The sequence below is a fragment of the Eulemur rufifrons genome, chromosome 16, assembly GCF_041146395.1.
Source record: "Eulemur rufifrons isolate Redbay chromosome 16, OSU_ERuf_1, whole genome shotgun sequence".
In the NCBI taxonomy this organism is placed as follows: Eukaryota; Metazoa; Chordata; class Mammalia; order Primates; family Lemuridae; genus Eulemur; species Eulemur rufifrons.
The window spans coordinates 13,758,165-13,770,689 of record NC_090998.1 but is presented as its reverse complement, the minus strand read 5'-3'; the positions used below and the strand labels follow the sequence as shown (position 1 = coordinate 13,770,689).

Here is a 12,525-nt window from a genome sequence, read left to right as displayed (position 1 = left end):
ACTGCCCAAGTTGAATAATTAATATTATTATGATAAGAACAAAATAGAGATTCTTTTAAAAGAGTAATGAGGGTAGGATCTTAGTATGCTGTGAGAGTGATTAAAATTGAATGCTCTCCCTATGTTTCCTGTACACTCCAAAAATTGCAAGCAAAAGAAGATGGATTGGATTTAGCAGAAGGCATTAATATGCATGTTGTCAACTGAGCATTTAACGAATTATTTTTTCAAAGATAAAATCATTCGAATAGTTTGTGTAGAAACCAGGAAGCTTGTTTTACATGGGGTAAGGAACTGAGGCAGACTGACTTTGAAGCTAATACACTTCGAATTCACAGCCCCTCACTTGGGGCCCCTTTTAAGGCTGTGGGGGAGGTTCTAATTATGTGTCCGAATGTTTTAGTAAAATTTGCAAAAGTTGCATATTTTAATTGTAACCATTTAAGATTCCTTTCTCTTTCCATTCTAACTCCCTGGCAAATTTCCCCTCACTCTGGTGGTGAGCATTTTTGAGATGAAGCTAAGAGGAAGTTGAATGGGGAATACTTTAATTTGGGTTTAGCGAGCTATACCTATGAGGCTTGCCATCAGTTCTCTGTAGTTAGGTTACTGCTAGCTGTTCCCATGAAGGAAAGGCTTCCAGGTGTGATATGAAGGTGTCACAGGACATATGCTCTGTGGGTCATCTCCATATTCTAGTTGGAGAAAAAGCTGTCTCTCTCATACTTCCATTTGTTGACCACTTTGGTATTTTGTAACACTTTTTTTTCTCTTTCAGTTGTGTCTCACAAATGGATTATTTTAAACACAGACGATGAGTTCAAATTTCTTTAAAGAGTTCTAGTTCTGTAAAGAATCTAAGTGTAACATTTCCCATTAGATAGCTGCTCAAGTCTTGTAACATGAGTACCTCAACATTCAGGTTCTGAAATTTTTCATGGACTAGAAGAGAAACTCAAACACAGGGATGTAAAAAAAGCTTATTCAAAGAGTTGATAAAGCTTGATTGTGCTACTTTAATTGCAATTTGGAAAGACATTTTGGGACATTTTACTAAAACAAGTGAGAAATTACAGACTTGTTTGGATATATTCAAAGAGTTCCTTCTTTTATTTATTTACTTAATTATTAAAGAATTAAGAGAAAATTCAGATAAAATTTAATGTAATATGAAACAGAAGAGATAAAGATGAGCATTGACATCAGTAGAAATTAATCTGACATCTAGGAGCAAATTGCAACTTTTTCCCCCACATCAGTCCAAAAATAAAATTCTTTAAGAAAAAAAGAGAAATTTCGAATAGAAGTAATGAGTACGCTCCTGGATTGTTTGATAATCCAATTAATGAAAAGGAGTGACTCATATGAACATATTGGGAAAAAATATAAATTTCTGGCTTGTTTAAGACACAATACTGACATTAATGAAGATAATATAAAACTTATACTACATTACTAAATAGTTAATGAGAGTCATCAATTTAAGGGATATTTAAGATTAGTCACTGTACAAGAAAACTTGAATCCTTGTAACCTTACATGTTATATAAAAAAGAAATAAAGGTTTTTCCAAATCTGACTACAATCCTAAAAAAATGTATATTGCACTAGTACTCATAAATAGGATATTTTTACAAATTATTTATAATAAAAAACAATTTTCAAATGGTCTTTTTGGAGAAAAAATTAGATTTTTAAAATTCTATTATCTTCATAGAAAATGATACTTTAAATCATAATATGAAGAAGTGCCAAAAGAGTATGTAGTCAAAACATGTACAAAAACAAGTATTACAGAAGTGTCAGGCAGTTAACTAATAAATGTAATTATTTATTTATTTATTTATTTTTGTTGCATTTATCGGTAACAAAGAATTTTTAAATCATTGTGATTTATTTTTTCATTTTAAGTAAATACTTTCACACCAAATTTTGTATTCTTTCTCTTAAAGAGGGACCTCAAATTGTATAAGCTTCAGGCCCCACCCTTTGGTACTAGTGTTTGATCCAAAAAAATGTTGCCAGATAAATGTACTTTTTTTTTTTTTTTTTTTTTGCCAGGCAAGGCATGGGCTTCGCATCTGCTGATTGGGCCATGAACAAGAGTGTTTGCATCTCCTGGGAGTCTTTCTTCGGGTCAAGTGAACTGGCAGAATACTGCCAATAGTGTCATTTGCAGCCCTGGGTAAGAGCTTTTCCTCAAGATACAATGCTGTGAAATGTAATCCCACATTTTGTATAGTTAGAATTGCTTTCTGTGCTGCCTGACTTGACTAAGAGTTAGGAAATGTATATTTGCAACATTAAGAAATGGTGTTTCAAATTCCATGTATCTGGGTGTTCCTTAAAATCTTTTTATTGAAAGGTTTTGGTCCATGGAGGCAAAGGTTGTTTGTGAGAAGAGCAAATGTGTAACAAGGAGTCTGAGAAATAAAAAAAGAGGTCTCAGTCCCATTGCATGGGCAGTGGGAAGTGAATACCATGCACAAGGGATACCACCTTCCACTTCACCACCTGCATGGTCCCTAGAATTAGCTATTCCAGAGTCAGAAAAGCTGCTTGGGAAAGTGGTTTGAAATAGTCATTAAAACAACAATATTTATTGGACCCCTACCGCATGTCTGGAATTGAGTCAGGTACTGTGAATGTATGGGTAACCTAGATGGTGGTCTAGCCCCTTAAGGAGCTAAACAACTAATCAGGAAGACAGGAAATATGCATAAGAATACAATTTTAGGATTAACCTTATGAAGTTGTCTTTTTATTATAGGTCAATCATAGCTATTTCATATGATTGGCAATTTCATATGATTGAATATCAATAGTTTCATATGATTCAACATGAATAGCTAGAAAGGTATTATTTTTCCTTTTGGTGGGCCAGTTCTTCATGATGCAAGACCACACACCCAATTTGGTATGTTTAATATTTCTAGCAACTGGATGATACATGCCAGAATTATCCCCCAGTCACTGTGGTAAGTGATCAAGCAAACTCTTCCATACATTTCCAAATGCAGGGGGTGAAAGTCGGAGGAGATGGCGGTGAGATGTCATCTTTCATTTTAAAATCCTTGAAATTGTTACAGAAATAAATTCAGGCTTGGGTGACCAAAACATATCCCCAGAGGAGGTGGGACTTGAGCTAGAAACTGGAGGGGAGGGTGGACTTACTTAGGTAGAGGGAGTATGCGAGTTAATTCTTCCCTTTACACTTGCAAAAGTGAACAGTATGGAATGTAATTGCTGAGTTCAGGTAGGGATGAAAAGAAAACAGAAAAGAATAGTATAATTTTAGTGAAGGAGATTGGGGAGAGAAAGTGAGCTATGAGGTTAAAAAAAAAAGGTAGATTAAAGGTCAACCCATGAAGGTCCTTGAGTGAGCTTAGATGTTACTCTGAAGATAATGGCCATTCCTGGAAGACTCAGTGAAGAATGTTTCAGGAAAGCTCCAATGGGCCCTTGCTTTCTGCATTCTATATTCCCCCTAGAATCCATGTTCTAACAAATGGAAATCTGCACACAGAGGGGGTTGGGATGGCTGTTGTATACCAAGAGAGCACAGCATATCTGGGGTGGTTCTGCAGTTCTCCAACCAGGTGAAAGATCAGCTCTGACCCTCCCTTAGAAAAACAGCAATAACCATTGGTTAGAAAGAATCATTTGCATGTGAACACACTGCATTTGTGCTTTCATGTAATGCTTATGTGCTTGTGTGTGTCTTCAAAATCTTAGATTCAAAGATTAAGCCTAAGAAAAACCAGGAAACATAAAAGAATTACTGTAGTTCAGAAGTATTATGACTACTGTCTGGTCTATAGAACAGCAAAACACATCTGATGTCTTCTACATCAACCAAGTTCCAAGCTACTAGGTGTATCCACTTCACACAGCCTTGTTTCTTATGTGTTTGCACGGCACACCTCAGGAATGTTGGTGGGAAGCCCATAATATAACCATTCTGAATATGCACCACCACTGTAATAATCTAGATCTTTGAAAAGACAATGGATGAGAATAAAAATTGATGCATGTACAATAATATTAATATCAAAAATAAATAATACTACTGGTGGTGATAAGCGCTATGAAAATAGAAAACAGTTTGAGAGGAAGAGAAATGAATGGATGTTTGCCTTTTAAAAGAAGGTGGATTTGTAAATGTTAGGAAATCCAGTTTCATTTAGGAATTATTCACCTGTCTCATTATCTTCTCAAGGTCTTTAAATAACAGGATCAACTTTAAGGAAAAACAAACAAACTCCTCAAACCTTCACTAGCAGTCAGAAAAGCACGTGTATAGCCTGTACTATACAGTTTAGCCATTAATTCCATTTGCCTCACTTTATTTTATATCGTTTTACGCCTCCGCCTTGTGTGCTCAAAATAGATCTTAAGCTTCTTGAAGGCAAGAGCCTGGCCTTAAACTGCGCCCAGCACCCAGAAAGCACGTACGAAGCAAAGGCAGATTTATGAAAAATAAAGCCAGGGTCTTCAATTTCAAATTGCAACTCCGCCTTTGAGACTCTTTCCGCAGCCAAGCGCGGCCGCCCACCGGGGGCACTGTCTCGCCCCCATCCCCGCCCCCCGGAGCAGCCCTCCCTCGCTGCTGTTCCCCGCAGAGGCCAGGAGGAGGCGCCACGGACTCGGGTTAAGCCTTTCCCCCCTTCCTTCCCCCTTCCTACCCCACTTCCCCCAGCACATGACGTGGGAAGCTGCCTCCGCCAGAGTCTTAGCAATAGGAGTGAGGGGGTGAAGGGGTTTGGGGGTGGGGTGGGATGGGGGGTGTGGAGAGAGAGGACAGGCGCGCACACGCCCCCCCGGGAGCAGAAACATCTTCCCTAGCTTCGTGGGTTTCTCCTCCCACCAGAACCAGTGTGTGAGAGGTAGGTAGGTGCGTGTGTGTGGGGGGCACGTTTTCGAGTGTGAGACCCAAATCCAGACCAGGCAACCTGTGCTCTCCCCGCCCTCCCCCCGTCCCCGGTGATTAATACCATTTTTTACTCTCCCCCTCCTCCCCTCCTCCTCTTCCTCTCCCGCTGCCGCGCGGTTGACTTGCACAGCCGGCCCCCGCCCGCTTCCCTTCCTCCGGCTCTGAGCATCACCAACTGGAATCTGGGCTCCTGCCTCTCCACCCCCCAGCTTTTTTTTTTTTTTTTTTGAAAGGAAGGTCCCCCCACCCCCTTTAAAAAACCACTTCCTTCGGCTTCTTCACCTCTAGGAAATCTCGGGGCTTCGCTCTATCGAAAGTGCTCGTCAGGGTGATTCTTTATCACCACGATCCCGAAGTGCTGGCGTCCGAATGCATATCCTTTGGCTTTGCAAAGAAGAGTCGTGAACTTCAGAACCCCCGAGACGGATCATTAATCCTGCTTTGCAGGAAAGGAAACCCCTCAATCCCCCGCCAGCGGCCACCCCTCTCCCGAGACTGCAATCGCGGAGGCGCTCAGAGCCGGTACGTGAATATTCGCTCTGGAGGCTCTCCTTTGGATTTTGGGGTTTGGGGGTGTCAGGCAGATAAAGGGTCGAAGCAGGGAAACCGTTAACCAACCTGGTGTTAGGTAAAGCTCTTAAATCCAGTGGCACCCGGCACTTGCTAATTTGGACGTGGCTTTTTTGGGGGGGGAGGGGTGGGGGATAAGGGGGTAGGGTTGTCTCTGGTCTTTTTTAAGGGGTTAATCCCCTCACCTAGCAGAGGCTGGGCAGCGGTGCCCCGGGCCGGAGCCAAGCGCGAGACCATCCGTCCAATCGACACGTTGCAGGTGAAGCCCCGTGCGCTGCACATCAGCGCGGCGGCAGCGTGAGTGTGCGCGGGGGTGAGTGTGCGCGGGGGTGAGTGTGAGTGCGCGCGCGGGGCGCGTGCGCGTCGGGGGCGTGTGTGTGCGCGTGTCAGTGTGCCCCTTCCAAGAAATGCCCAGTGTGCACCCCGTGCACAATCAGAACCCATTCAGCACGAGCCCGGGGTGGGAGGAGGCGCTGCTGCTGGAGGCGATGGGGAGAGCGAGACAGACATGTCAGCAGCAATGCAGATGGGGCTGGGGGCCGCACTTGCTGGCGAGTTAAGTGGGGATTGTGTTTCTGCTTGTGTGTGAGTGTGTGTTGCTCTGTGGTGCCTCTTCTCCCTCCTTTCCTCCTTCCTTCCCACTTCCCTCCTTCGCTCCCTCCCTCCCTTTCTCCTCTTCCATTCAGGTTGGCTTTCCCACCTCTCATCCATGCCTGTCCCAGGAATGGTATAGCCAGACCTTTTCTGAATTATTTATAGACCGGTACCAGCTGTTTTCAATTCCTCTCGTGTGCACTCTGTGGGAAATGCGGGGTTTCCTCCCCCTTTTCCTTAAAACGAATTGATATCTTTTTCGGAATGCATTTTTCTCACCCTCCGGGGGACACTCGAATCAAACCCTGACCGCCTCTTTTTCCCCCTTAGGAAGGGGACGCTTTGGGAATGACCATGCTCCACGGAGGGACGGAGTCGGCCCCCAGCTTCTCTACACAGAGCCTCCTCCACTAAAGCTCCAAAAATCAAAAACCATAATTGCCAGAAGAATCATTCAAAATATATTCCAGCCACTAACCTCACATGCACACGGAATAATTACTCTGGATTCTGCATTGTGAGCTGCTCTCCACACCCTGAATTATCTTTGAATTAAATCTTTTTTCTTTGAATCCGCATCTCTTCGAGACACAAGATTAAAACAAAATTTACGCTAAATTGGATTTTAAATTATCTTCCGTTCATTTATCCTTCGTCTTTCTTATGTGGATATGCAAGCGAGAAGAGACTGGACATTCCCAACATGCTCACTCCCTTAATCTGTCCGTCTAGAGGTTTGGCTTCTACAAACCAAGGTAGGGCAAATTCTATTTTATTTTTTCCTCACCTGGGGTAGGGATTCCTTGTTTTATCATTCTCTTGGAGTCCCTCAAGTGGATCTTTTGGGAAGAAAAGGTCACAAGATATTAAAATAATGCTGTTTTGGGGAAAAAGGCTTATTGCAAAGAGGGAAATCTCCCATGTTATTTCTTTTCCTTCTCTCATCTAACAGGTTTTGGGTTTTGGGGGGTGCAGTGGGGGTGGGGATATGTAGGCATGAAAGATGTTGGATGGCATAAGGGATATATATATGTAGGTATATATATATGTGTGTGTGTGTATATATATATGCATGCAGACACAGCCAGCCAGGAGACCTGTGTGATTTTCGATTTAAATAGCATTTTATCCACCCAGAGACAAGGCTCTGATTTTTATGGGAATCTAGAAATCTTTTTTTCCCCCCCAGGCTGCCTTTTTCCCTTGTCACCTCCGTGCCTCTCTCCCTGTCTCCTATCTTTACCTTCCTAAGCATCCTTTCTATGCCCTTTAAAAAAATAAAAATAATGATTGAGATCATTGTGGTGGTTGTCCTGAAATCCACTTGCTGTCTAAAGGGTTTACACTGGGCCCAGTGATCCCGGGAGGCCTATTGCAGAGGGGCAGGTCTAGGTGGGGAATCGGGCTGCTCTAAGAACACCTGGAATTGAAGGATGCTGCAGGTTAAGAGGACTTAATTCTTAAGCTCAGAAGGAAGGAATTCTGTCAATATTCTGCTTTTAATTTGTATTTTTGAGTGCCATTATTTTTGAGCTGTAAATTTCTCCTTCTGTCTTCACATCTATTTATACCCACACATCCTCCAAGCAAACTGTTACTTCCACACTCTTGCAAAATGGCTATCTTGCAGAGTTCTAAAATGCTGTGCATGTGGAAGGGGTGCAGAATTCGACACGTGAGTCTTTGTGTTAAACAAAGAGATGTGCTGTTTGCATGTGTTAGTCTTGTATCCTCAAAAATAGAATTAAGAGTTTAATTTTTTCCCTTTCATCAATTTTTACAATATGTGAAATGTGGTTAGGCAATATTTTAATGTACTTGGAAAGAGAAATAGCAGGAGAAATGGAAAAGACTTAGCTAATGACTCTTCAGCTAGTCACTCATGCAATCCAAGACAACTCCTGAGAAAATCAGATCATCCATGGGTTGGAGGGCCATGATGGTGAGTGCAGGGCTCTTCTCTTTACTCCACTGACCATGCATCCCCAAACTCCGAAGGCGTCCAAATGCAGCAATCAGGTTGGGATGAAGATCTTCAAAAATGTGTAGCAGAATCATTAGCATCAATAGTCTTCCTAAAAGTATCCCCCGCCCCAATCTTTTTTCTGGCATTTTTTTATAACAATCCAAAATACGAAAGGGATGTGGGAGAAGTGGTGGATGGTCCTTGTCACTCAACATGACGGTAGATGGTAGTTCTTTATTGCCCAGAAAGGATGGATGTAATCCAAATTCACTATCCTCCTCTCCTAGCTTCCATTCTTTTGAGCTTTTATTGCTGAAATGCTAATCTGTAACCATGGGGTAATCAGAGTGAGCGGGTGGGACCCCACTTTGAACCATGTTTTCACCATGTCTACAAATAGCTGAGGTTATCTGGTGTGTGCTCACCTTAGAGACACCTGAGCTGGTTCTCCATCTGCTTCTGCTCCTTCAAGTAGGAGGATGAACTCTTAATTTTACTTCAAAATAGAACAGAGGTATGGGTGAGAAAGGCAGCTCCATGTGCAATGATTTCATATGTACAGATAGGCAAGGAGAGGAGGGTATCCACAGGGCACATAGCCCCTTTTGCCTCCCTAGTGCCTATGACACTGGAACTCTACATCCCGTAGGTCCTTCGGAATGTTTGTTGGTGATGAGGTTGACAAGGAGGCCTTTTGACAGGGTCTCAGCCACCTCATTTGTCTTGAATACCAATGGATTAAGCTGGGTTTCAGGCTGTCATTACTTGGCCCTAAGACTAGACAAAGGAGAATAGGTTAAAAGGGGAGAGTGTTGAGGAAGAGAAGAAAAAGTGGGTGGGAAAGCTATAAAGAGAAAGGAGAGGTAGTCCAACTGGAATGGGCTTGTTAGGACCCAAGGAGGCATCGGCACAGGTGGTCTGACCTTTTTGGCATCCAGAGCCATTTTGGAGACCCTGGTAGGAGGCAGGTGTTGCCCATCCTCGTGGACATTCTCCATAAGGCTGTGACTCAGTGGCGTCCTGGGCTCTCTCGGGGCCATTGTTCTCTCTCCTTTTTTCCCTCACAGCACAAAGATCTGACGGGGTTCTATTTTGTCTTTTCTCCTTCTGCCACCCATCCCCCACCCCCCACACAGTGTGGGTTACATGGGAAAGAAATGTAGCTGCTGGTGGGAGGAAGAGCAAATTTAATTTCAATTGAGGAGCCTCCATGATGTGCAATTGAGGAAAAAAAAAAAAAAAAAAAAAAGGGAAATAAAGACTTCCCAGGAAAACACAGTTAAGGATGTTAGATTGGTGATTTCAAGGGAAGCAGAACGTCATGGCTATCTTCTATGTGTGTGTCTCAGGTGTGGAAAAGCATGATGCATCTGTGAACACAGAACGATATGGCAGTTTAGGTATAGATGTTAACATGCAAGGAGAGGAGCAGGGTGTGCTGTTGGATTATCTAATTTTTTCTCTCCCATTGGTCCTAGCCTTAGCAAGCCTGTCTGCCTAAAGAACCTTGCTTTGCTACTGTATGTATGTAGTTTTTGGCAGAGTGGATGCAGGCAGAGAGAATAAATAAGAAGGCAAAATTACAGGAAAGGAGGGGAAAGAGCAAAACCTCTCTGTTCACTACTTTGCACGCCAAGTGCCTTTCCTTTAGGCTGATTGAGAAGAGCGACTTCCTCTGGAGAAGGGGTGAACAGCAGGAACCTCAATGTTTTGTTCTTGCTTTACCTCCAGAAAGATGGCTTCAGAACCTTGACGGTCTTCCTTGACCTTCATGTACAAGCACCCAGCTTGTGTGGGGAGGGGCAGTGGGCACCTGGGAGTTGGACACATGGACTGAAATTGGTTGGTGGAATGAGTAGTGTTTGACAGGGAGAAGCAGAACTGAGCCGATCCAGCCTTTGGCCACATATTACCTTGTAAAACATTCTTCCAGTTCCTCCATGAATATCACAAACCCAGGGGGCAGGATTTTTTTTTTTTTTTTCCATTTTCTTGTTCAAGAATCTGAAAATGAAGGTGACATATCCACCACTAACAGGTTAAAGCAAAAATGTTGTTAATATCTATAGACTATGAAATGCAAAAGGAGGCAGGAGAACAGACAAGTTGTATGTGAAGAAATCATAGCCATAAATAAGCATCTAGAAGCCAGGGAAGAGAAAGAAGCTAGGGTTGAACTCACCATTCTAAAGGTTTGGAAAAGTATTGTTCTGAGTGATAGCCTTCTCTCCTTAATAATGAAGACCGGGGCCGACAAAACCACTCATCTTGTGTATCTTGTCGGGGTCAGGAGTGGATGAGCTGGAAAAATTAAGCTCCTCCTTTTCCTCAGTGCCATTCTACACCATCCTTAAGAATTCTAGAAATTTCTTCCTTTTAGTAATCTATATTTTCAGTCTCTGCTGCTGTGCGTACGATGGCTACTGGTATTGTCTCTCTCTGTAAATAAATATAGATCAAAAGAGTTACTGGTCTAATGAATTGTTCATATTTATTAAAGTGCATCTCCTCTTTGCAACCACAAGAAGAAGTCTCCAGGGAGAGTAGATTAGCGGTTTGAATTGCTATTATCTTCCAGAAGGAGGCCGAAGATATAAGAGCAGAATGTAGGCAGGATGAGGGGGCAGGCATACCCAGAGGGGGTGGGTGTCTGAGGCTCACCTGTGGCTGCTAATGGTATGTCTGTGGCCATGACACAGAATCCATTGTGTGGTGAACTTTTGGGGAACTGTGAACACAGAGGGGTGTGTTCAGGAACCTCTGGCTGTGTTCTTGATGTTCTCTAACCACCTTATTTTTTCTTTTCACTTCCTAGCACTTTTGGGTTGGGTTGGCAGAAAAGGGACCGAGTGCACGTGTTGTCCCCTTGTTGAAACTCTCCACGACTGCCCCAGGCCGTGTGATGGCTTTGCTTTCTGTGCTCATCGGCACTTGTTCGTGCTTCTTAGCACACTTTATCCGAATTTTGTTCATATGTTCTGTTTCCCTAAGAAGTTTATGAGCTCCTCAAGGGAGGGAGAGATGTTTTATTCATCTCGGAATCATTTATACCTAGCATAGCGACTGGTGCATAATAGACACTCAGAAAATATTAAATGAATGAAGGGAGAGAAGAAGTGAAATATTAATTAGTCAACGACGCTATTGTTTGTCCTGGCGGGTATGGGAAGTGTTGGAGTTATGCTGTTAGATGAGATCAAGAATCTCAGAGCTCTGTGACACTTTAGAAAGCATCCTCTCTGACCTCATTTAATAAAGATGAAGAAACTGAGATCCAGGGACATTAAGTGATTTGCCTAAGGTTGTGTAGCCCCTTAGTGCCAGTGCTTTGTACACCACACCACTGATGAGAGTGAAATGCGGAGGTTATCTGTGGGTCTCAAATGTCTACATTAGTGCTTCTCAAACTTTATTGTATATCGGAATCGTATGGGGATCTTGTTAAAATGCACATTCTGATTCAGTAGATCTGATGTGGGGCACAGCATTCTGTATGTCTAACAAGCTCCTAGGTGGCGCCAAAGTTGCTGGACATCATGGGTCTACACTCTCCCTGCACGTAATTATAGACCATAGCTAACATTGCTGGTTGCATGTATTCTACTTGGGACTTCCAGCAGTTCTGCTTTGTCTTTAAAAAAAAAAAAAAAAAAATCAGAACGTTCACCCTTTTCCTCTCTTTCACTCTTCCACCCATGTCCATCTTTTGCCTCTTCCCTTTTTATCCTCTGTGCTCTCTTATTCTGGTCCTTCTCAAAGTTGATACTTCTCTGTCTTATTTTTTATGTCCCCTTCCTTTTGTTTTGTCTCTTTTTAGTAACTCTTCTCTTTCACACTCTCCTCTTGTTTTATTCATTTTTATGTCTTTTGCTCTACTCAATTATTCAACAAACATTTGTTAATAACCAGTATTTGTCAAACATTGTGTTATGAAAAAGAATTGGCTCTGGTCTGTACCTTCCAGTAGCTCATGATCTAGTAGGGTAGATATGTGTAAGGAGATAATCATATACTTAGGGAAGATCTATAAAGGAGAGACACTTGGGAGAGTGAGGAGGGCTTCCTGGAGGGGTTGGCATTTAAGTCATGTGTTGAAGAATAAGTAGGAATTTTGTAGGAAAAGGAGAGCAGGGGATGGAGAGCAAATGGAGAGGAAAGTTGGTGTAAGGGGCAAGCCTCCTGCTCTTTCTCACATCCCTCAACTCAGGGAGAAGAGCAGCACAGGAACGGCTGGCTCTTTGATTAGGAATTTCAGATTCCAAACAACGAGGCCAGAGAATAAAGCCAGGGTCTTGTTAAAAGGAGAAGAAAGAAGCTGTAATTTCTGCTTTAGTGATTCTACAGCTAATGATTCCTAGCCCTGTTTATTAGACTTGCCTCTAGAATGAGCAAATGATTCAGTTTTCATCTTAGACCACTGGATTGCAACAAACTTTGGTGATGGCCATTACAAAGAAAGGGA

General features: G+C 42.6%; 1 pseudogene; it reads left to right on the top strand.

Annotated features, from left to right (window-relative positions):
* The window catches only part of LOC138397236 (tigger transposable element-derived protein 1-like), a 31,458-nt pseudogene extending 24,947 nt beyond the window's left edge, over positions 1-6,511 (top strand).
* Positions 6,512-12,525: the final 6,014 nt, after the last annotated feature.